This window comes from Panulirus ornatus, chromosome 68 (assembly GCF_036320965.1).
Source record: "Panulirus ornatus isolate Po-2019 chromosome 68, ASM3632096v1, whole genome shotgun sequence".
Classification (NCBI taxonomy): domain Eukaryota; kingdom Metazoa; phylum Arthropoda; class Malacostraca; order Decapoda; family Palinuridae; genus Panulirus; species Panulirus ornatus.
This window is the reverse complement of record NC_092291.1, coordinates 23,983,362-24,004,925: the sequence shown is the minus strand read 5'-3', so window position 1 is coordinate 24,004,925 and position 21,564 is coordinate 23,983,362. Positions and strand designations below refer to the sequence as shown.

General features: G+C 43.2%; 1 protein-coding gene across 2 annotated transcripts in view; it reads right to left on the bottom strand.

The window, feature by feature from the left end:
* LOC139747237 (uncharacterized) overlaps window positions 1-21,010 on the bottom strand; it is a 37,413-nt gene extending 16,403 nt beyond the window's left edge. Inside the window, exon 1 of one of the 2 annotated variants that reach the window (XM_071659282.1) lies at window positions 20,942-21,010. The gene's annotated coding sequence lies outside the window, so the exon portion shown is untranslated. Of the gene's footprint in view, window positions 1-20,565; window positions 20,854-20,941 lie in introns of those variants that run through there. The other variant, XM_071659283.1, reaches the window with a different exon arrangement.
* Between the last annotated feature and the right edge of the window lie 554 nt (window positions 21,011-21,564).

Below are 21,564 nucleotides of genomic sequence, written 5' to 3'. Positions count from 1 at the left end.
GGACAAGCAAGATTTTCCCCACATTTCTAAATGTCAAAACCGGGGACAATGTTTCCTTAGATTTTCACTGGAGCTAGGCTTTATCCCACTGCCTGTCAGGAGATGCTGTCAATGTCGGCTTGTCAACAAAAGTCTCAGCTGGTATGGATTGAGTTGCAAAATCTGTCAAGAGGAATTGTATAGTCCATGGAAGAGTTTGCCTGTGAAGAGGTCTCGTTCTAAGAGCCGTAGCCTGTCCATAACACAGTCAGTGGAAGACAGTCAAAGAGGAGACGGCATGTCAAAGGGGTGACGACACCCTGTCAATGGATGACTCAGTTTCTCAAGGGTAGACTCAGCCCGTTGAGGGGAGACACCACCCTGTCAAAGGGAGTATCAGCTTGACAAGAGGAGTCTCAAACTGTCAAGATGATTGTATGTCAAAAGGAGTCGGTCCGTAAAGGAGGATCCCAATCTGTTTAGTGGATTCGCAGCCTGTCAGCAGTCATCATCCTGTCAAGATGAGTCTCTAACTGTCAGATGGAGTCAACAGGAGTCAGCTTATCCAAAGGCTTTTTAGCCTCTCAAGTGAAATATTAGCTTCCCAAAAGTTGTCTTAGGAGGAACCAGCTTGTCAAGTGGGGTTTCACCCTGTCATGTGGAGTATCAGCGTAAGAGGAGACTGTCTGTCAAGTGAAGTCTCATCCTGTCAAGAAAAGACTCGACTTGTACAGAGACATCTCGACCTGTCAAGAGGAGTTTCAGCCTGTCGAGAGTAGCTCACACCTGTTAAAAGAAAGCCTCGAGCCGTCCACAGGAACGTTCCATGCTGTCCTGAGGAGCCTCAGCGATCAGCAGGTGTCTAGGGAGCCTCATAGTGATCACCAGGTGTCTGAGCAGTCTCAGAGCGATCAGCAGGTGTTTGGGGGGCCTTGTAGTGTTCAACAGGTGTCGGGGGAGCCTTATAGCGATCAACAGGTGTCTAGGGAGCCATGTAGCGATCAACAGGTGTCTGGGAGCCTCATAGCGATCAACAGGTGTCTAGGGAGCCATGTAGCGACCAACAGGTGTCTGGGAGCCTCATAGCGATCAACAGGTGTCTAGGGAGCCTTATAGCGATAAGTAGATATCTGGAAGCCTCATGGCGATCAGCATTCGTCTGCCAGCGAGTCTCATAAACAGGTGTCTGGGAGGCTTACAGCGATCTGCTGGTGTCTGAAGAGAGTCTTTTGAAGAGGTGTTATAGACTGTTATAGCAGTGTCATAGACTTTTGAATGGGTGTTACACTTGAAAAGGCGTCATATATGTTGAAGTCTCACAGCCATTGTAAAGGTGTCACAGACTGTTGGAACTGGCGCCACGGACCGTTGATGATATAGACAGTTGAAGAGGTGTCATAGATGTTGAAGATGTGTCATACAGTTATAGAAGTGCTATGGACTGTTGAAGAGGTGTCATTTATCAGAGTATTGAGGTAGTGTCATACAGTAATGGAAGTGTTATGAACTGTTGAAGGGGTGTCATAGACTGTTAAATGTGTCATAAACTCTTACTGAAGAGGTGTCACAGATCGTTGAAGCGTCAAAATTATACACTTTCACTGTTCAGTAAATTCGTAAAGCGCGCTCGCGCGCGCGCACACACACACACACACACACACACACACACACACACACACACACACACACACACACACACACACACACACACCCTGCCCCTCCATGAAAAAGCCAATACAATTATATTACGCTTGGTCGTATGTAACGATTACTCTTTTTGATTGGTATAATTTGCCAGAGAGAGAGAGAGAAAAAAAAAATAATCACTGTAGGTGAGACATTACGAGTTCATTGTTGATCACCTGTATCCGCCCCTCATCACTGTGAAAATGATCATTAAAAGACTATCGGTGGCTTCAGGAAGTAAACATCGAAGGGCAAAAAGGAGATACCATTGGTGTGTTTTATAATTTCCGGGTTTGGGGAAAATACGACCAAGACAACTTTGTTCATTTAAAAAAAAAAAAAAAGGGCGCCTCATGGCAAGTCAAGGTGAACAAGTGTCTGACATGTTTGGCTGGCTAGAAATAAACATGAACTGATCTGAAAAAATGATGCATTTGCTAATGAGAACTAAGATATTGTGAAGAGAAAGTGTAAGAGAACGATAGATAGATAGTTGGTGCGGTTATATATATATATATATATATATATATATATATATATATATATGTGTGTGTGTGTGTGTGTTTGTGTGTAAACATATGGGTGACTTCTAAACCATAGGAAGCTCTTTCTACGTGTAACTTACATCATAGCTTTTGACAGACGTCTTGAAAGATATTTCAGAAAGTTTTAACTTAATTCTTGAGAGACGAACATTTCGAAAACATCAAAATTAAACTGTCACCAAAAGAAATATATGCATTAAAGAGGTTCCAAATATTTCGTTCGTCAATTATTCGTCTGCTTATGTAGGTATTTGGGACAGTATGATAAGCTATGAATACCGTCTAGGGTTATGTAAGTATGACTGCATGACCTATGACCTTACCCTACGCCGTAATACCACTTAGAACTCGAGGGTCATATAGTAATGCTCGAAGGGTGAGGTCAATCGTACGTCTCTTATGATTCTCACAATATAGCCAGTTCTCAAGGAATTAGCCTTCAAATCCTAACATTGAAAACATGAGAACTACAAGCGTACGTTAAAGTTATAAAACAAAAAAAGAGTTAAATGAAAACTTGTCTTCCGTGTGGTAACTAGAAAACGAAGGAAAACTTCCAGACGTAGGGCAAACCAAAGAAAAACGGTGGATCTCCAAACAGCCAAATATCATAAGCAAAGAAACTGTTCTGTCCATGTTTATTGACGTTACATGTGTGCAGAGAGAGAGAGAGAGAGAGAGAGAGAGAGAGAGAGAGAGAGAGAGAGTGTTTGTGTGTACTTAGCGACCTTCTTGGGTAAATAATCACATGCAGTTACCGACTTGCTACCCTTGATACCAGTCAACACACACATAATAATTAGGAGTTATTATGCCTCGGAAGGAGCCAAGATTCCCACGGTAACTGGACGCTGTCGCACCTCCCACCAAGCTAGAACCTGTACATTTTTTGTGCCTTTTTCTTTTTGTGCTGGAGTTTACCTGCTCCAAGACTTTTATGCTCTCTTTTTAGTTGAGTTACCCACTTCGTGTCCCCCGTGTAGTGTGAGTTACATCGCTGTGGAAGAACTAATGAGAGAGAAATGTGAGGTTGCTGTACTTTTGGCATTGTTATTAGTATTTCTCCCTCATTCGTATGGGCTTCCTGGCAATCTAAGATAACGGTTGGAACTAAAGAACCAACTTAACGTTTTCTGTGCATAGTATTAACGTTTTCTGTGCATATTATTACAAAACTGTCCCTCACGCAAGGGCCACATGCGACAGCGTGTACATCGTCAATCAGAGGCAGGTGTTGAGGGTCATCGATTGTTATTTATAACGACGTTAACGGCCTTATGACCCTGACAGGTGCTAGGACGAAAGCCTATGTTATCCATCAGCCATCCATCTTCAACTTTGGTTGGAAGGTAATATTGCACTTCATTATTAACTGCTCGCTGATAGATATGAGACTGATCTTTTGGCAACTCTACTAAGCATTTCTTTTTCGTAAGTGAATGAAGGCGGTTGTAGTTAACTTTGCTGAATCTTTGAAGGGTCATTGTAGCTAATTTCATTCTAGATTTACCCTTACCCCTAACTTAGGATAGAACGATCTATGCTCACTGGTGTGTTCACCGAGGCCTCTGTGTTCACTTGTGTGTTCACCATAGATCATGCTCACTTGTATGTTCACCACAGATCATGCTCACTAGTATATCTACTATAGCTCCTCATGCTCACTGGTACGTTCAATATAGCTTTTCATGCTCACTGGTATATTCAACATAGCTTCTCATGTTCACTGGTATGTTAACTATTACTTTAGGTGTTCATGCTCATTGATACGTTTACCATTGCTTCGTAATCCTGCAAACCTGTTGGAAAACTTTGTTGATAGTTGTAATGCCAATGACTTGTTCGCTGTTCATTTATCAATATAAACTAACATGGGTGACTACCGAATTTCTAGAGAGAGCTATTTGATTTTCGAGACGAAGAGATTTTTTCCTTTTTCGCCAGGTTTGACAAACTTGTGATGAAATGGGAATAGAAAAATGGCTGGCTTAAAACCTCAGGAGGCCTTTGTGACGAAACCAAAGTCGATGCTTAAACCTGTTTTAAAGGTCGTCTGGACCAGCTGCAAGTGCTACTTTGGTTTAAACCCCCAGCGATGCTTATGGATGGAGTTCGCAGTAACATCTTTCAAACCCGTTGACGAGGGATTTATACACACGTTCGTTCTAGAAAAAGACGTTTGTGTTGCTGTTGGACTTGCTGGTGGTGAGGCTACGTCAACCCAGCATCTAGCTTTGAGCTCGTGTTTCAGTTTTACCACATTGAGAACCAGAATATATATATATATATATATATATATATATATATATATATATATATATATATATATATATATATATATATATATATGCAGCAGTCTAGAATGAGTAGCTTTTATCAAACTATTATGGCCACGAACGAAAGGAAAGGATTTCATTATGGCCCCAAGAGAAATCATCCCTGTGTAGCATAAAAGACCTCTTTCAACACGTTACAATAATACCAGGTGCGGATCCAGGTGGCTGGAGGGACGGGTTTTGAGAGTTGATTTTGTTTTTCCCCCTTTTCGGTGGATTTGACGAAAGGTTCTTCATGGAAGTGTGGCAGTTATGAGAAGGGTAAAAGGCGAAAAAGAAAGTAGGAAACTTGTAGAGAGCTTGGGATGCAGTGTGTTGGTGCAACTCTTTTTATCTATGCATACCTGACCAGGCTTCAACCTAACACGACCCCACGTCTTAAAATGGGTTCTTCCCTTTCCTTTACTCTAAAGTTATGGTTAGTTTGTTATCAGATAAGGCGTATCGAATGCCAGGATCAAGAAGGCCGTCAACGAAAAATTTGCAACGACCTGTCGTAAAGTCTTGAACACCTTCGCGTGTTCAAGATAACCGTAAGAGTGAACACTCGCCCATTTCGTGAGGGCACAATACAAAGTCGCAAGTCTTGCTGCGGTAACAAGTTTACAAATTTTCTGGTTCCTCCACTGTGGAATGGAGATTTCTGTGAAATATCCATCCTTTTGGATTTACCTTCGAAAATATTCAGGTGGTTTATGTAAATACGATTTTATAAAACCAAAATGTTGTTAACGACTCTTTATACTTAATTGTAATAGGGTGAGTTAACGGGCAAGACAATATATCAACGGGAGTACTTATTTTCAGGTAATTTCTTCATATTACATTTGTTTCGCTTGGAACTTGCTACTGGATTACAATGAACTATCTTTGCCCTATATTTTTTTAATCTTATAAAAGCTTATCTGGAGAAGCTGAGTAACTAATTGATAAAATGCGAATATATGTAATGGAGAAACTTTTTGATGCTTGGATGTAGCAATTTCATTTAGATTTCACTATCATTAAAACTCGTTAACCTTTCCATCCTCAGAATACGCTTCAGGGTACACCCCTTTCTCTAAATATATGAATAGGTGTTACCGGATTCCACCTGCCCGTGGTTACATCGAGAGTGGAAAGTTACGACGAGGCTGTATTGTCCTTAGCTGACGAAAGGGAATACAGTCTCTTCCAAGAACTTCCGTGCCACTGGAAGCTCCTCACAAGAAAATACTGTTCATCATACTGTTGAAGTTATCATTTAATGTATTACCATTATGCGCATTTGTCTTGAGGCTAGGAATCTCAAAAAGCAGTGTAGCCAGTATTGGCCCGTGGAGAAGTTTATTGGTCGCGTTCTAACGCTTCGAAGGTGCTGAATCCGCATTCCATCAAGGGCAATAAACATGCCTAGGGTGTATTAATTAGGAGAGACCAGCAATTTCTACAAATGTATAGATGATGATATGGGTTTGTTCCCAGGTTTCCAGCGCGGCGTGAGACTTGCATCACATATCTGGTCGACGACAGTGTAAAAATGATAGGGAACAAAGAGATTCATTTCCTACCGAAGGCTCTGGTTTACAACGTCGAGACTTTAATAAAGAAAATGTATTTAAGAAAACCCGAAGGGATATCGGGAGGATTGAGCACAGTTGATAATAGCGTCGCATTATATAAAGAATGTAAAAAGACAAAGTATCAACCACTTTACAAATATTGATATAGCAAAAGTAATGAAAAACTTTGTTATTTACGTGACATCCAGTCTACAAACAATTGGTTAAGCAAAAGTAAAAAGATAGTTTATTTATATATCCCATTTACAATAACGTTAGCAAAAGTAATAGGGCAAAACTTGCCAAACATAAACGCAACACTCAGTTCGTTCACAGTAACATTAGCGAAATTGATAAAAAAAAAAAAAATCTTTCCACCAATTACATAACATCCCGTTACAATAACGTGAGCAAAAATTATCAAATACTTGTCAGTTATTTATGTAACATCCAATTTATAGTACCATAAACAAAAGTAATGAAAAAAAATCCCAGCAATTTACACAATATCCTGTTGACAATAACGTAATGAAAAATAACGACCTGCCACTTATGTACTTCAGCTGCAATTTACAATAACGTAAGCTAATGTAATGAAAAATTCGTGATTTACATAACATCCAATTTACAGTAACTGAAGCAAAAGTGATGCAAAAAAAATATCGTTTACATGCTCAACAGTTACCAGTTTGCAAAACGCAGGCAAAAGTAATAGTTATGAATTATATGTTTAATATTTACAAGGCAAGCGAATGTAGTAATAAAAAATTGATGGGTATGTACAAAAACCAGAAAGCTTTCCAGTTAGGAGAGAGTTGGTGGCTTGAGCTGGGAGGGGGGAAAATGGACTGCTTTCACCTCCCCAGAGAGAGAGAGAGAGAGAGAGAGAGAGAGAGAGAGAGAGAGAGAGAGAGAGAGAGAGAGATTACTCCAAGCTTGACATGGATGACAGCCACTCATGTCAACCGAACGAAGAATTCTAGCTGGACCATTTTCCCCGAGATCGTTGCTCTAGTTTCGTTTAGAATGAGCCAGATCACTTGCACTGTCCAGCTCAGGATGAACTGGATCGTCACTCTTGCTTGCTTTGGCATAAAATATATATTTTTTTTTGTGAAAGAGATAAAGAAACGGACCAGAACTTCTGGCACCTTAGCATAACTCTGACCTAGTTCCATCAGAAACAATTTAGCGAAAGCCTATCTCCATCTGATCGGATTGTATCATCGTTCTCAAAGGTCGCACCGTCACGCTCAAGGGTCGTACTGTCGTGCTCGAGGGTCGCATCCTCGTGCTCAAAGGTCGTAGCGTCGTGCTCGAGGGTCGCATCGTCGTGCTCAAGGATCGTATCGTCGTGCTCAAGCGTTCAAACATTACTCCCGTCTATTGTGGCCTGGACATTACAAATGCTACGCTTGTCTCGCGCGCGACCGACCGCGATCCTGGTCTGTTGTCGCCCGGAATAAAGACGTTATAAAAAACGGGGCGACGTTATTATCATCATGTTGTCACTGTAGTCACAGTCTTGTCCGCAGCGTTGTTGTGGTGGAAGTGATGTCAGCAGCTGTATTGTTATGTGAGGCAGTTGGTGTTGTCAAGAATATTTTCTCTTATAGTTTTATCATCCGAGAAGGTATCAGTCCGAGGCTTGCTATGCTGATGATGTCAGCAAGGTTCTCTGTTGACATTGCTGTGTTGTCAGTAGGATTTAGCAGAGCTATTCTGAGTTCCTGGCAACGGTGAACTGCCAAGAGCGTTATTGTTTTTTGGTAGAATTATGATGTTAACTGTCGTGCTGTCCACAGAATTATTGTGTTATCAGCAGAATTTTTTCGTTTTCCGTGCCGTCATGAGAATATCTGCTTAATCCGTTTAATCTTTATTTAATCTTAGCTGTTGCGTTTCTCGCACAATTACTGCATTGTTGGAGGAGTAAGTGTGTTGTCTGCGACAATCATTCTGACAGATCTGGTGTTGATTCAGTGACACGTCTTTTCCAGCGGGATGGTAGGCTGTCAGTGTCGTGTTGTCAGTGTTGCAGTCGTCTTGGTAGTAGTAGTGTCCTGGTGTTGGTAGAACTGCTCTGTTTCCAGAAGACATTTCGTGCTTGTCATGTATGATTCGTATTAGAATCAGTATGTTCGTTGCAGATTATTAATATTCGCATCACCAAGACTTTCAAGTTGTCACATTTTAGTAAATACTAAGGCTTTAAGTTAAGGATGTTAACGCCAGTGTAGCGTAGCCAAGCCTGTACAAAAAGAAAAAAAATAATATTTACTAGTACTAGGCTTTGTTCGGGTGATGCAACATAGCAGAACAGGAGACCTTCTACGACAAACCCAGAGAAATTGAAAGAAAACGGCATTTACCGCGGCGAACAAGCAGAAAAGGAGACGATACCGGCAAATCAAGGACAGTGGTTCGACTCCCGTTATCTTTAAATACCCGGTTAGTGTTTTGTTACCAGAAAGAGACAAGCAATATCTTTTTTATATGGTCAGCATGCGATTAGCGGTTTGAAGATGCTATTTTTCTTGGCTAAAATGAAAAAAATATTGGAGAGAGAGAGAGAGAGAGAGAGAGAGAGAGAGAGAGAGAGAGAGAGAGAGAGAGAGGCAGGTGTAGCTAACAGATCCAGACCGGGAGGTATGTGGGTGAGGAAATGGGTGTCAACAGATAATATCGGTAAAAACACCTGTGCGAGGATGTAGTGTCAATTATTTCATACACCTGTATTTAGCATACCTCGGTCTATCTACGTATATACCTCTATGCCGCATATATATATATATATATATATATATATATATATATATATATATATATATATATATATATATATATATGTATATATATATATATATATATATATATATATATATATATATATATATATATATATATATATATATATTTTTTTTTTTTTTTTTTTTTTTTCATACTATTCGCCATTTCCCGCGATAGCGAGGTAGCGTTAAGAACAGAGGACTGGGCCTTTGAGGGAATATCCTCACCTGGCCCTCTTCTCTGTTCCTTCTTTTGGAAAATTAAAAGAAAAAACGAGAGGGGAGGATTTCCAGCCCCCCGCTCCCTTCCCTTTTAGTCGCCTCCTACGACACGCAGGGAATACGTGGGAAGTATTCTTTCTCCCCTATCCCCAGGGAAATATATATATATATATATATATATATATATATATATATATATATATATATATATATATATATATATATAAATTTGTTTGCAGCGTATATATATCTACATGTAGTGTTGATAATCGTTCACATTATATATATAATTATACAGCTTATATTTGCAATGTATATACCTGTATGCAGCATATGTGAGCGATACATATGTCTGTATATACCGTACATCTCTGTAAGCTGCGTATATACATTCATGTGGCGTTTATATCCTTATGTAGCATATACTTGTTTGCTGCTTACATATGTTCAAATAGCCTATATAGCTATACCATTATGCACCGTATACATACCTATGTGAAGTATATCCATGTAAGATGTATACCTGTATGCAGCCTAGGTTTCTACAAATGACCCTACATACCTATATGTAGCGTTCTTGTTTAGAACACTCTCAAGACGTGTTCTTTGTAAACTATGGAAATCATCTGGTTGTTGGTATCAAACTCGTCTGATCAAGTTTCTGTACTCTTATGTCCACCGTCGTCATTGTAGGTGAAAGCCATACTGAAGATTATGAATAATGCTTTTAATGCTTTACCTCCATCAGTTGATAATCTGTTGAATACGCCCTTCATTATGCTTGATAAACGATGCCCTCCACCTGCCCCCCAAATTTGGCTTAATGGCGTACTTGAATTGGGATATTTTTTCAATTTCTGTCATAATATGAGTCTCTACGATTTGCGAGTTTCCAAATACTTTCGTTCCGCATTAAACGTGGCAATACATTACGTTTTCCCGTCTGTTCTTCATGACGAATAGAGTGCTGTTGGTGTTTGATTTTCCTTTTGGTCTGTTCTTAGAAGTGTTGTCAGTGTTGGCACTGGCACATCGGTTATACCAGACACACACACACACACACACACACACCTCCTGTCTCTCGGGCACACACACACACACACACTGTAACCTCCTGTCTCTCGGGGCACAGTCGCAGGGTGAGGGTCGAGGTGACTTGAGCAGAGGCAGGGTAGAGCTAGGTTGAGCAACACTCGAGCATGGGGCACGTGTGTCCTGAACACGTCTGGAGTCAGGAGGGATACAACATGAAGCCCCTCTAGCCGTCGCAGTTTCCCTCACCGCGCACAGCCCACGATCTTCCTCGCACTGTATGACTCCTTCACCTTCACATATCATAGAGTATCAGTGAGGCTTTTTTTGCACACTATCCTTCGACGGTTTCACAGTTCGCTGACTGGCAGTGCTTTTGTGACATCTTTCTCTCCACCTTCGTTCTCTTTCACCCTCTGGTACCGTCACGCTTTTCCTTCACATTACCCGCGCACTTCGTAGCGTATAAGTGATATCCTTTTACGTTCTCCGCTCCTCCTCATTACCCGTGCACCGCACCCTCTGGTGGGGGAGCTGCACAAGACCCACTCCTCTACCTCACTCTCCTTTTGAGAGACATCACACAGTATTCCTTGGGCCTCCCTTTCTAAGGTTCTTCAGTAAGGTCAGGGTTCCACCAAGGCAAAGTCTTGTGCGGCTACGGAAGATAAGTTATCTGTGCCTGGGACACAGATATCGAGGACCAACACCTTTACAGACTTCGGTTCTCCGCTGACGTATGCACTCCGGAATGCACCACCAAATGATCCCACCCCAGCTGATTTGTTCGTCAGTATAACAGACATCGTGAGGTACAAGACATGTGCTCGGCAACAGTCTTAAAACAGGATACAAAAAGCCATCAGACATGGGATTCCCACCAGTGAAGCACACGAAACCGGAGGGCCCTAAGGTTAACTCATTACATGTTGAAATCAAACCGCATACGATACTTATACGAACGTGCTCACGAGAAGATACACACACACACACGCACCCACACCCACACACACACCCACACCCACACACCCACCCACACACACACACACACACACACACACACACACACACACACACACACACACACACTCACTCCCACCCCCCCAAACACACAAACTCCCACCCACCCACCCACACACACACACACACACACACACACACACACACACACACACACACACACACACACACACAAATCTGCATTTAAACACCTGGAATAACATTAAAAACAGAGAGTCGGACAAACATATAAATATGACACCACTCGGTCAGCCTAGGGACAAAAGCAGGATTATCTTTTATCACTTCACATGTTGCGACGTTCATGTCATTTGCATGTGCAGCAGATCTCTCGGATTACACAATTAAACAATCTCCTGTTCACACCTGGATTCCTTTTTCTATTATTTTCTTATCAGAGACATAATCATCTGTGTGTATCGTAATTAATGCACTGTGGATAAATAAATTGTACTGCAACGGTGAACAATTCATAGGGGAGATAACCGAGGCTCCGTTTGAGGGAAGCAGTTGCAGTTTTTCTATGCTACGACAAAAAACAAACAAACAAACAAACAAAACGTAAACTTTTAAGCATAACGGTACTGTCCTTGAGCACGACGGTGCGATCCGAAAGCAAGACGGTGCGACCCTCGCGTACCGTCTTGCTTAAGGATCGTGCAGTCGTGTTTACAGATGGACATACCTCCCCCTCCCCTTACCCCCTTCCACAACTGGTAGTCATTGCAAGAGGTAATCCCCTCCTTACACTCCGCTACCCACCAACGTCTCCGTCGCCTGGCAGTCTCCTCAGCCGACCAACAAAGACGTGTGACTCTCGTGACCTCTACTAGGCTGACAGGTTCCTCAGAATGAGGCACACGTACGATTACCCACCTCTCCCCAGCCCATCCAATAATCGCCAGCACAGCACCACACTCACCACTTGATCTCTCCTGCAACACTTATAGCTTTTGGGCGCCCGTGTGCCCTCGCTCTGCCAATACGATCACCGTTTCCATGGGAATACTATGTAAGCTAAAGATATTTGTAAGTGTTCGTTTGAATACCTAATATTCTGTTCTCATAACTGCTGGTGGGACTAGTAGTACCACTGCTCTTCTTGTTACCGCCGCTGATAGTGTTATAGTGTTACACCCTTTGCTGCCACTTTTGGTTGGTTCGGCTTTTTAGTTCTATCAGCTGAGAGTCTTTTAAGCCGTCAGCGTCAAGTTATAACCACCAATCGAACATTTTTAACACCGTCTTCAGGACTTTAAGATTTTTTTTAGGACGATAGAGTCTCATTGTAAATATATATATATATATATATATATATATATATATATATATATATATATATATATATATATATATATATATACAATGAGACTTCACTAACACTGCTTCCGCCAGTGATAATAGATGATAATCATAATAGTTATAATAACGATAAACATTTCTACTTCTATCCACGCATGTTATGAAAACGGGCAAATCTCTTTAAATGAAACGAAAAATCTAATGCGTTTAATATGAATTAACACAAAACTCATTATAAACAAGTCTGTTTGGAAGATTGTAAACTTTCAATAATCATATTACATAAATATCCTGAGAATGTTACAAAGTGTTCTTAGGTAAAATTGACCTTTAACTGTTGATAACCATTAATGGGGTAACATAGATATTATATAAATTCATATTACAGGGAGGTGTGATCTTCGAAGACAGTGAAACATATTTTGTTGGACCTCTGACCCTTTTTATTTGGGTGCCAGGCTAGCTTCAAATACGTTTTAGGATACAATATGAAAGAGAAAAAAATATAAACATTTTCGTTAAACAGTGTACCTCCTTGTTTTCTATGATTATCAATGACGACGCTGACGCTGGTATAAACAAGAGGGCTGTTATCTCTAACCTACTACCACACACATCACTTCTTTAAGCAACATTGGTTTTGTAATGTGATAACTAGTCAGAGTGAATAGGTCCAACTAATCGAGGCGATAAAATCACCTGATCACAAGGCAGGGAGGTACAAAAAACAGAAGACAGATATAGCATCTCATGCAGCCTGGAGGGGTGATTAACTCAAAACGTCCAAGTCACAAACTGTTCCACAGGTCCTCATTGATTGTTATGACCGTCAGAACATTTCACAACAAACGTAATTACTTGTATTTAGTTATCCATTAGTTTTATTTCGTTTCCTGTCAGTTTTCATGGGGATTTTTCTATTATATGCTTATTGTGCGCTGAGAAGTTAGGTAAAATAATAGTTAATGCAGAGAGAAAAACACACTATGGACATAGAATAACTCGCACGAATATATTTACTAGAACCAGTGCCAGTAATTGTCAAACGAAAACATTGTAATATCGTCTCTACAGCAACAACAATGCGTTGTGAAACTACTCCTGAACGATATATCACTTGGGAACAGATGTTTGATCCTTAGCATGACGGTTCGATTCTTGAGCACGACGGTACGACTATAATTAACGACGATAATAACCCCTGTGTATGTTTAGTTCGAACCCTTGAGCAATCAGATGCAACACTGACACGATTGCAGTTCGCTGTTGCCAGTACAAAATTCCTCTACACTATCAAGATAACTATCACTATATTCAGCAACTGGTATGATTATTTTGTAACCAACATTAATTTAACTACTGTTCCGCATGTTCGTTATACACCATATCATGTCATCACTATTGGCTGGCTTGGTATCCGTGGTACGCATGCGGACAGACACCAATTTACTCTGGGTAACAGCAGCTCGAGTGGGAGTCTACCTGTAGGACGTAGGACGCAATGGCATCTCTGGTTAGTTTTTTTGGCTTGGCCTATCCATTACCACGGTCATCAAAGCCCTCAACGTAATTTTGTAACCATCAGTCGGGGGAAAAAATGAATTCCTTTTACGGATGTCTGACATAATCTTAAAACCATAAACCTTCATTAACTTGGACTAACGCAGTTGGTATCGTGCGCCCGGCAGAGCAGTCGGTTGTCGGAGCCGCAGTGAGTTGTACGATGATCTGTTGAATTACCAAACGAGAAGAAAAAAACTTTGTTGGTTGTTGGTTGGTTTGCACGATCTAGGAGCACTTTCCGTTTTGATCCCTATTATCAAAAATTCCTCCTTCATGCAGCTGTGCTGGTGTGATGTTTAAGGCGCATTCGCTTTAATGGCTACCGAGTCCAACAGTTTAACATATATGTCCGCAGCAGGTTCGATGCCATCAAGTAACAAGACAGTGCATTAAGGCAAACTGTAGTCAGATAAGTTAATTCATCTATCAACGCTAGTCCCGAGGCTATCGTCTTTCTTAGCCATCATTACCATAATAATTCTGCGCTGTAAATCATTAAAACCTTAATTCGTTCCATTACAGACAGTTCAACATTGCTCTCCAAGTGCAATTACAAGCCCTTGATAATTTATGTTTCATGTTTCTTCATCCAACTGCAAAGACTATGTGAGAGTTAAGAGATGAGTGTAGTTTCATATCTCTTAGACCAACAGCAAAGATTCTGTGAGTGAAGAATGATAGACAAAAGAAACAGTGGCGAGGCCTGTGTGACCCATATTATAAATGCTTCTTGTCTTTATAGTGGCATCTTGGATTCTCTCTCTCTCTCTCTCTCTCTCTCTCTCTCTCTCTCTCTCTCATATATATATATATATATATATATATATATATATGAATAATGGAAAACTGGGTTGGCTGTGAGGCGATTGCCCTCACCAGAATTCGTTCCCGGTGGGCCCTCGCGTGATTCATCGTCAGCAACGCTAACTACTTCCCCACAGGAGTTTTTCCTGGAGAAACTATATCCCTACGTCACACACCATGAAAGACACCGATCTCGCTTTACTGCTTTTATTTTGACCCTCAGTGTTACGAAAGAATGGTTGAGGATTGTCCAAAAATTCTTCCTGCATGAAGTGATGGACGAAAGCTGTAGTCAGATATGAATATTGGGCTCTATTGTTCATGCCCTTTTGTTGTATGCTCTCAGTTGCATAACTTCCTTATCAATCTCTCTCGATGCATCAGGAACATCTGATATCTTCAAATTGCTTTTCTCTGGTATTGCATTCGATTGCATTATTAGAAGAGGCATATTCTTCAGGTTTATCTTTCATGATGGTCCGCACATCTATAGCGTGGCTGAGAAATCCAGCAACACGGGTAGGAATTCATTATCAACCTTTCACACAACACATTATCAAATTTCATGTCATAAACTTGCGTAAAGATAGCCATGAGTACCCCGTGCTTATAGGCGAATGTTTTTGCTATATATTGATGTGAAATTTGAGGATTTCTTAAACTAAAGGTTGAGTCCGAACTTTTGAGCCACTCTGTCTTCTCTGCCTACGTCGCCTCCTGATTGGTTCAGCCTTGTAGGAGGAAGACCTGAAGCCGGATACCTGAGCCGGGGATCAGATGGCCACAGGTGGCCGCCTCCTGGTTGGCTGGGCCTCAGGCGTGTCTTTAATACGGGTCACTGATTGGCTATGACTGGCCAGGGTCTGCCTATCCCTGGTGTCACTGCCCTTCACCCCTGCCCACCAATCCCCACATCTCTCCTTCTGCTCTCCCGTCCACTAGCTCATTCACTCTGTCCTCCCATCCACAAGCTCTCTCCCTCACCCCTTCTCACGAGCCCCTAACCCTCTCCCTCAGTCCTCCCTCCCACAGGCCTTCATGGTCTGACCTTCGCCTCCTACCTTGACTATCCCCGCAATGCCCTGCTCTCCGACTCATCACATTTCAACCCTTTATTGCTCCACTGCCCTACCCAGCACTGAATCTATCCCCCTATCCTTGCTCATGATAAAGACTTTCTCTACAGCAAATGATACCATGGAACACTTGGTAGCAGAGAATAGATGAACAACGAACGCTGTTACCAAACTGCTGTCATCATATATAATAACTGACCTAGCCTGTGAAGAATTTTACATGTAACGTATAGGTGGAGGCCATAACCCAACCCCTGCAACTTGCCAAACAATATTTACCGTCCACATACATGGCGAGTGACCAACTCTGTAAGTGTGCGATAATATACTACATGTGCGTTCAAATTCTTCGTAACTTTTCCTATTCCCTTGTATTTGCATAACTCCAGTCACTCAGCTCGTAACGTTTTGACCACGTAATATGGGCATGATAGCCTAGCGCTGTTCCCTACCTTTATGGATCAGTTGAAGGGCCAGGCGATCATATCCGAGGCTCGTGCCTTAGTGCTAAAGGAGGGTTAAAGGGTTAACCGGAACTATTGGATCTAAGCTCTAATTAGTTTTATGACCTCTAGATCCCTTGGGGGACGTGGGACAAGAGTCGTACCGTCGGGTTCAAGGGTAAGACCACCGTAACGTCGTGCTCAAGGGTCGTAACCACGTTCAAAGGCCTCGCCGGCATGCTTTGGGTTGTATCGCCGTGCTTAGGGGTTTGTCTTGCTCAAGAGTCGCTTCGCCACGGCCAGGAGCAGTATCGTCGTGCTCAGGGATAGTACTGAAGTGCTCAGTGATCGTACTACCGTGCGAAGAGTTCGTATCGTGTTCAAAGATCGTACCGCCGTGCTCAAGGATCGTACTGACGTGCTCAAGGATCGTACCGACGTGCTCAAGGGTCGTACTGACGCGCTTAAGGATCGTGCCATCGCATGCAAGCTGTTGAATTACTACAGGAACTAATGCAACTTTGGCGAATAATAGGTACACGACAACCATACTCTAGTAGCATATTATAGTTCTCGTTGTGATCACAACTAGTGATTATAGCTGTCATTGTAATCATAATATAGCTTCTTGAATGTATTTGATTGCTACTAATGTAAATGAAGTGTTGATGCAAGAAATGGTGACTGATAATAATTGTTGAGACTGTTGCACTGATGTGTTGAAAAACAAGATGTTGATGGTGGCTGTGGAAGTCATGAGTGATATGGTGGTGGTGGAGGTGGGGAGTGTATTGGTGGTGGTGTGTTCGGCTTCACCATCCACCACTATCATACTACACTCCCCATTAATGATTGCTCATCCCCAGTGCAACGTTCTTGACCGCCCTTTAACCCGCTACAGGGTTGTCACTATTCCAAACGGCGCACTCGCCACCTCTCTCTATATTCTTCATCTCTTCGTTGCCTTTGATACCCATCCCTCTGCGTAACCTAGTGACCGGACATGCTCGTCCCGCTCGACCAGTGTGGATGCTAATGCGCTGCATCGAACCTCTTCTCTCCTCCAAGCAAGAAGCATTGGCTTATATTCATAAGGGACACGGCGGCAAAAACTAGATCCTCTGTGGTGGTGTGGCACAGCAGTGAAGATGTGCTTAGCTGTAGGAAGGCCATCAAGAGCGAGTGGAGGTAGAGGCAACTATCTCCCGTCTTGCCTAGCATGTCTGGCAACTGCAAGGGGCAACGCGCGCGCGCCGCCCTCACTCAACAGGCTGGCAAAGGTATAGATGAAGCGAAGGACAAAAAACAAACTTTTATCTCTAAACTTTACTCCTTAAAAGGTCTGTGTTTTCATTAGGTCAGTATACTGAACGTTCGCGATATGAAATGGAATAAGGATGCTTCCGGGATCGTTTTGTTTTGCTTATTAAGTCAGTGGTTGAGATTAAGATGCGCTGTCGGGTGCGCAGTTGGATTAACTGCGTGTTACGTCAGTTCGCGCTGAATTTGAATTCACTTCTGTCCTTGCAGTACGAATTTATCCTCACTCCTTACAAGTACTCCAACTGTGGCCATAGATTAACACGAGTATTCACGTATGATGAAGAATTTTGCCGATGTTTCTCATCGGATTTCGGAGCATGTAATGTGTGAAACGTTTGCGCTCCCCACTGTGCATCTGATTTCAAATCACTTCTTGATTTACCCATCATTAATACATCTATTAGTACTAACACGATCATGATTGTTACTGCTGAGTATGGTTAATTTCATTTCATTATCAGTCAACGCTGTCACTGTAATCATTACTGGACTTCGTTACACTACTAGACCTGGAATAGTCAGGCGAACGTGTTCCCTCTGACAACTCAAGAGCGACGACATTTTTGACGTAATTCACTCTACCCTCTGTCTGTGCCTCACCCTCAGCTGATCCTGTAAGGTACACAGTCAGGAATCCAAACATTATCCGAGGTCAGCTGGCACCCTAGCAGGCATGATCACTCTCATCTGTTTCCTTGATTGAAATCAGAACAGAATCGTCTTACTTTCAATTACGGATCTCGTTGCATACCGTTGCCTCCGCGCTTGTCCTTGTTTTCTAAATACAATAAAACTCTTTTGCTTAGGTGACCCATTTCACTGAGGAGGACAACGATCAGATCCGCCTCTTAGATGTTAAGGTATATAAGTAATACTCACTCTTCAAAAACAACCTTCAGCTGCTCAGGTATCTAATAGCTTGCTCACAGTCACAAATTTCTGTCTTGTAAAGTTCACTTGAATAGATCAACTGTTTCGTACTCCACTGTCCAGCTGTCCCGGTACAACTGCAGGAGGAGCGGCCACATTGTACAAGGGCACTAACGGCAGGTGGTGGTGTACGGGCTCAGTGGGCTTCAGGACCTGACGTGGACGAAGGACGCAGCTGGCCGTCCAGCTGGTAGCTCGGTGGTTGCAGCTGCTGGTTGGGTGCAGCTGCCCGTCTCGTCCCGTGTGTCCCCAATTATCATTACTTTCAAGTCACTTCTTAAAGTTTCCACACACTAAACCTTTTTTCTAATATTTCACGTTTCTGGCCCTGCAGAGGTATAGAGCGAAGACCTAGCAACACAAACAACATAGCATGACCGCCTCGTGGTGCCACAACAGAAGTCCATGGGTAAGGAAAAAAAAAAAGAAGATTGAGGCTAACCGTTGCACCCCTTACGTTATCCCCTCCACATGGAGTAATGTTAAGGGTGTCCTAAATCCTGCATTATGGGATACCTAGGACCTCAGAAAGGACCACTTTGCTGGACCTTCTTCCCATGAACACTCCAAAAACACATGTTTTACTCTACGAACGGTGTTCCTTGACACCATCAAGATCGAAGTGCACTTCACACAGCACCTCCCTAACCTTTGCCGCACATATGCGAGTCATCCGCGTTGGTGAGAGAGTCAATGACATTTTGACATGTCGCGCATCCTGTTACCAATCCCAACCCCTCCCCTCCTACCATCGAAGAGAATCGCATCCACTTTCACTGGACGACTTGACGACTAGTGTGGATCATTTGAAGCCGATACATAGTCATGGTACTTCACAGGGGATATAAGTTGGTCTTTAGAGATCTAGGTGGTAGATGGGAAAAGGAAACCAAAGTTTGAGAGGCAGTCTCTCTCTCTCTCTCTCTCTCTCTCTCTCTCTCTCTCTCTCTCTCTCTCTCTCTGTATGTGTGTGTGTGTGTGTGTGTGTGTGTGTGTGTGTGTGTGTGTGTGTGGCAGTGTAGGTGACTTGCCCTGGAACCAAATATTCACATTATAGTTCGGCACGTGTCAATTTTTTTTTTTTTTTTTATCCTAGTCGAACGTTTGGTACTAGATCTGAACTAAAGTAGACTCTTGGGTGAATAAAGAAAAAGTCTGAATCTGTGGCAGTCTATGGCATCACGTGGTTGTGGGATGTAGACCACATAATTGTCCAAAAGTTCAAACTTGGGTGAGTTTTGTTCTTCAACTGAAGGAAATGCCTTGAAAATATAAATGCACGACAGCTATTAGAACAAGGATCCAAGATGTTGATATGAAAATTGATGCTTTCTGATTACGAGGGAGCACAGTACAAGAAGGGCAGTAGTAGCAACAATGGCTAGGTCCTCTCCCTAGGAGATTACTAAAGGTCTTGTCTCTGTGGGATTACAAAAGGCACTCTTCATGAGAGATTACAAAAGGTTTTTCTCGGTGGGGTTGGGGGGAGGTTACAAAAGGTCCTCTCGTTAGGGATTACAAAATTTCCTCTAGCTGGGGGGTTACAAAAGGTCCTCTCGCTGGGGGTTACAAACTGTCCTCTCGCTGGGGGGGTTAGAAAAATCTTTTCACTGGGGGATTACAAGACACTGCCATAACTAGTCGATTAAAGCTGTGTCATCACAATGAAGTTATCACGGACGCGACCACAAATGTCAGCTTTGTCACATATTCATAAACACTGTCAACAGACACAGAGATTGCTGCCTTCTTCGCATTCTGCACGCAAACGCAAAAAACATAATATAAAAAAGAAGGTGAATCAGCTGTTCGTGAAATCAACGACTGACATCGTAACTAATCTTCCTCTTTTCTACCCGACTCAAATGCCGACGAAGCTCTAATGGCTGGGTGGAGTATACTAGCCTGGACTGGAGAGGGAACTCAGACCGATGTGTATGTATGTTAAGAGGCTCGTGCTTCTCTCCACAGTACCTTAAGAGCAACTGACCACTGGAGCGGTAGCGCTGTGGCCAAGGTATCGCCCAGGCACAGCAAGCAGGTGACATGAGGGATCAGCCAGTCAGCCAGCGAGCACCTGCCTCCACGACCGTTCCACTGCGCACAGCCACTCTCGCCCAAGGTGAAACGTCTCAGCGCCTTAGCGCTGTCTGCGGGGTCCTCATGACACAGGGTCATGAGGCTTCAGGAGGACTCTCCCCATGGCTTGCAACACTGTGTCAAGGTGGTAGGGAGGATGAGGATGACTTCCTCCGACCGACCGCCTGAGCGACACGGTGGGGGAGGGGGTGGGAGGGGGAAGGAAGAGCAAGAATGACCGAGGAAAGAGTTAGAGGAAGGAGTAACTAACCGTGATGTGCGGCAGTGCTCCACCACACCTTCCCCGCCCGCGTCCCAAGTTACACTGTTGGCCTGGCGCATCGACACCCCGGGAGGTTACCAGCTGCCTGGCCCGTCCCTAACTCACCTTCCCAAGGCGTGCCTCGACCCGCTCCTGCCCTTACCTGACTCTGCCCTCACCTGCCCTCACTGCCTCTCTTCTGACCTACTTTTACCTTCTCCTGTTGTCGTACCCTCCCCTGGTCGTGCCCTGTTTTGGTCATGCCCTACCTGGTCGTGCCCTCTCCTGGTCATATCCTTCCTTGGTCGCGCCCTCTCCTGGTCGTGCCCTCTGCAGGTCGTGCCCTCTCCTTTTCATGCCCTCTCTTGGTCGTGCCCTCCCTTGGTCGTGCCCTACCCTGGTCGTGCCCTCCCCTGGTCGTGCCCTCCCCCGGTCATGCCCTCTCCTTGTCATATTCTCTCCATGTAACTCCTGGTCGAGTCGCCCCCTGGTCACGCCGCCTCCTGGTCACATCCTTTCTTGGTCATAACTTCTTAAGTCACACAATCACCTGCTCATAATTTCTTCTGGTCACGCCCTCTCCTGGTCACACCTGCTCCTGGTCACACCTCCATCCTGGTCATGCCTGCCTC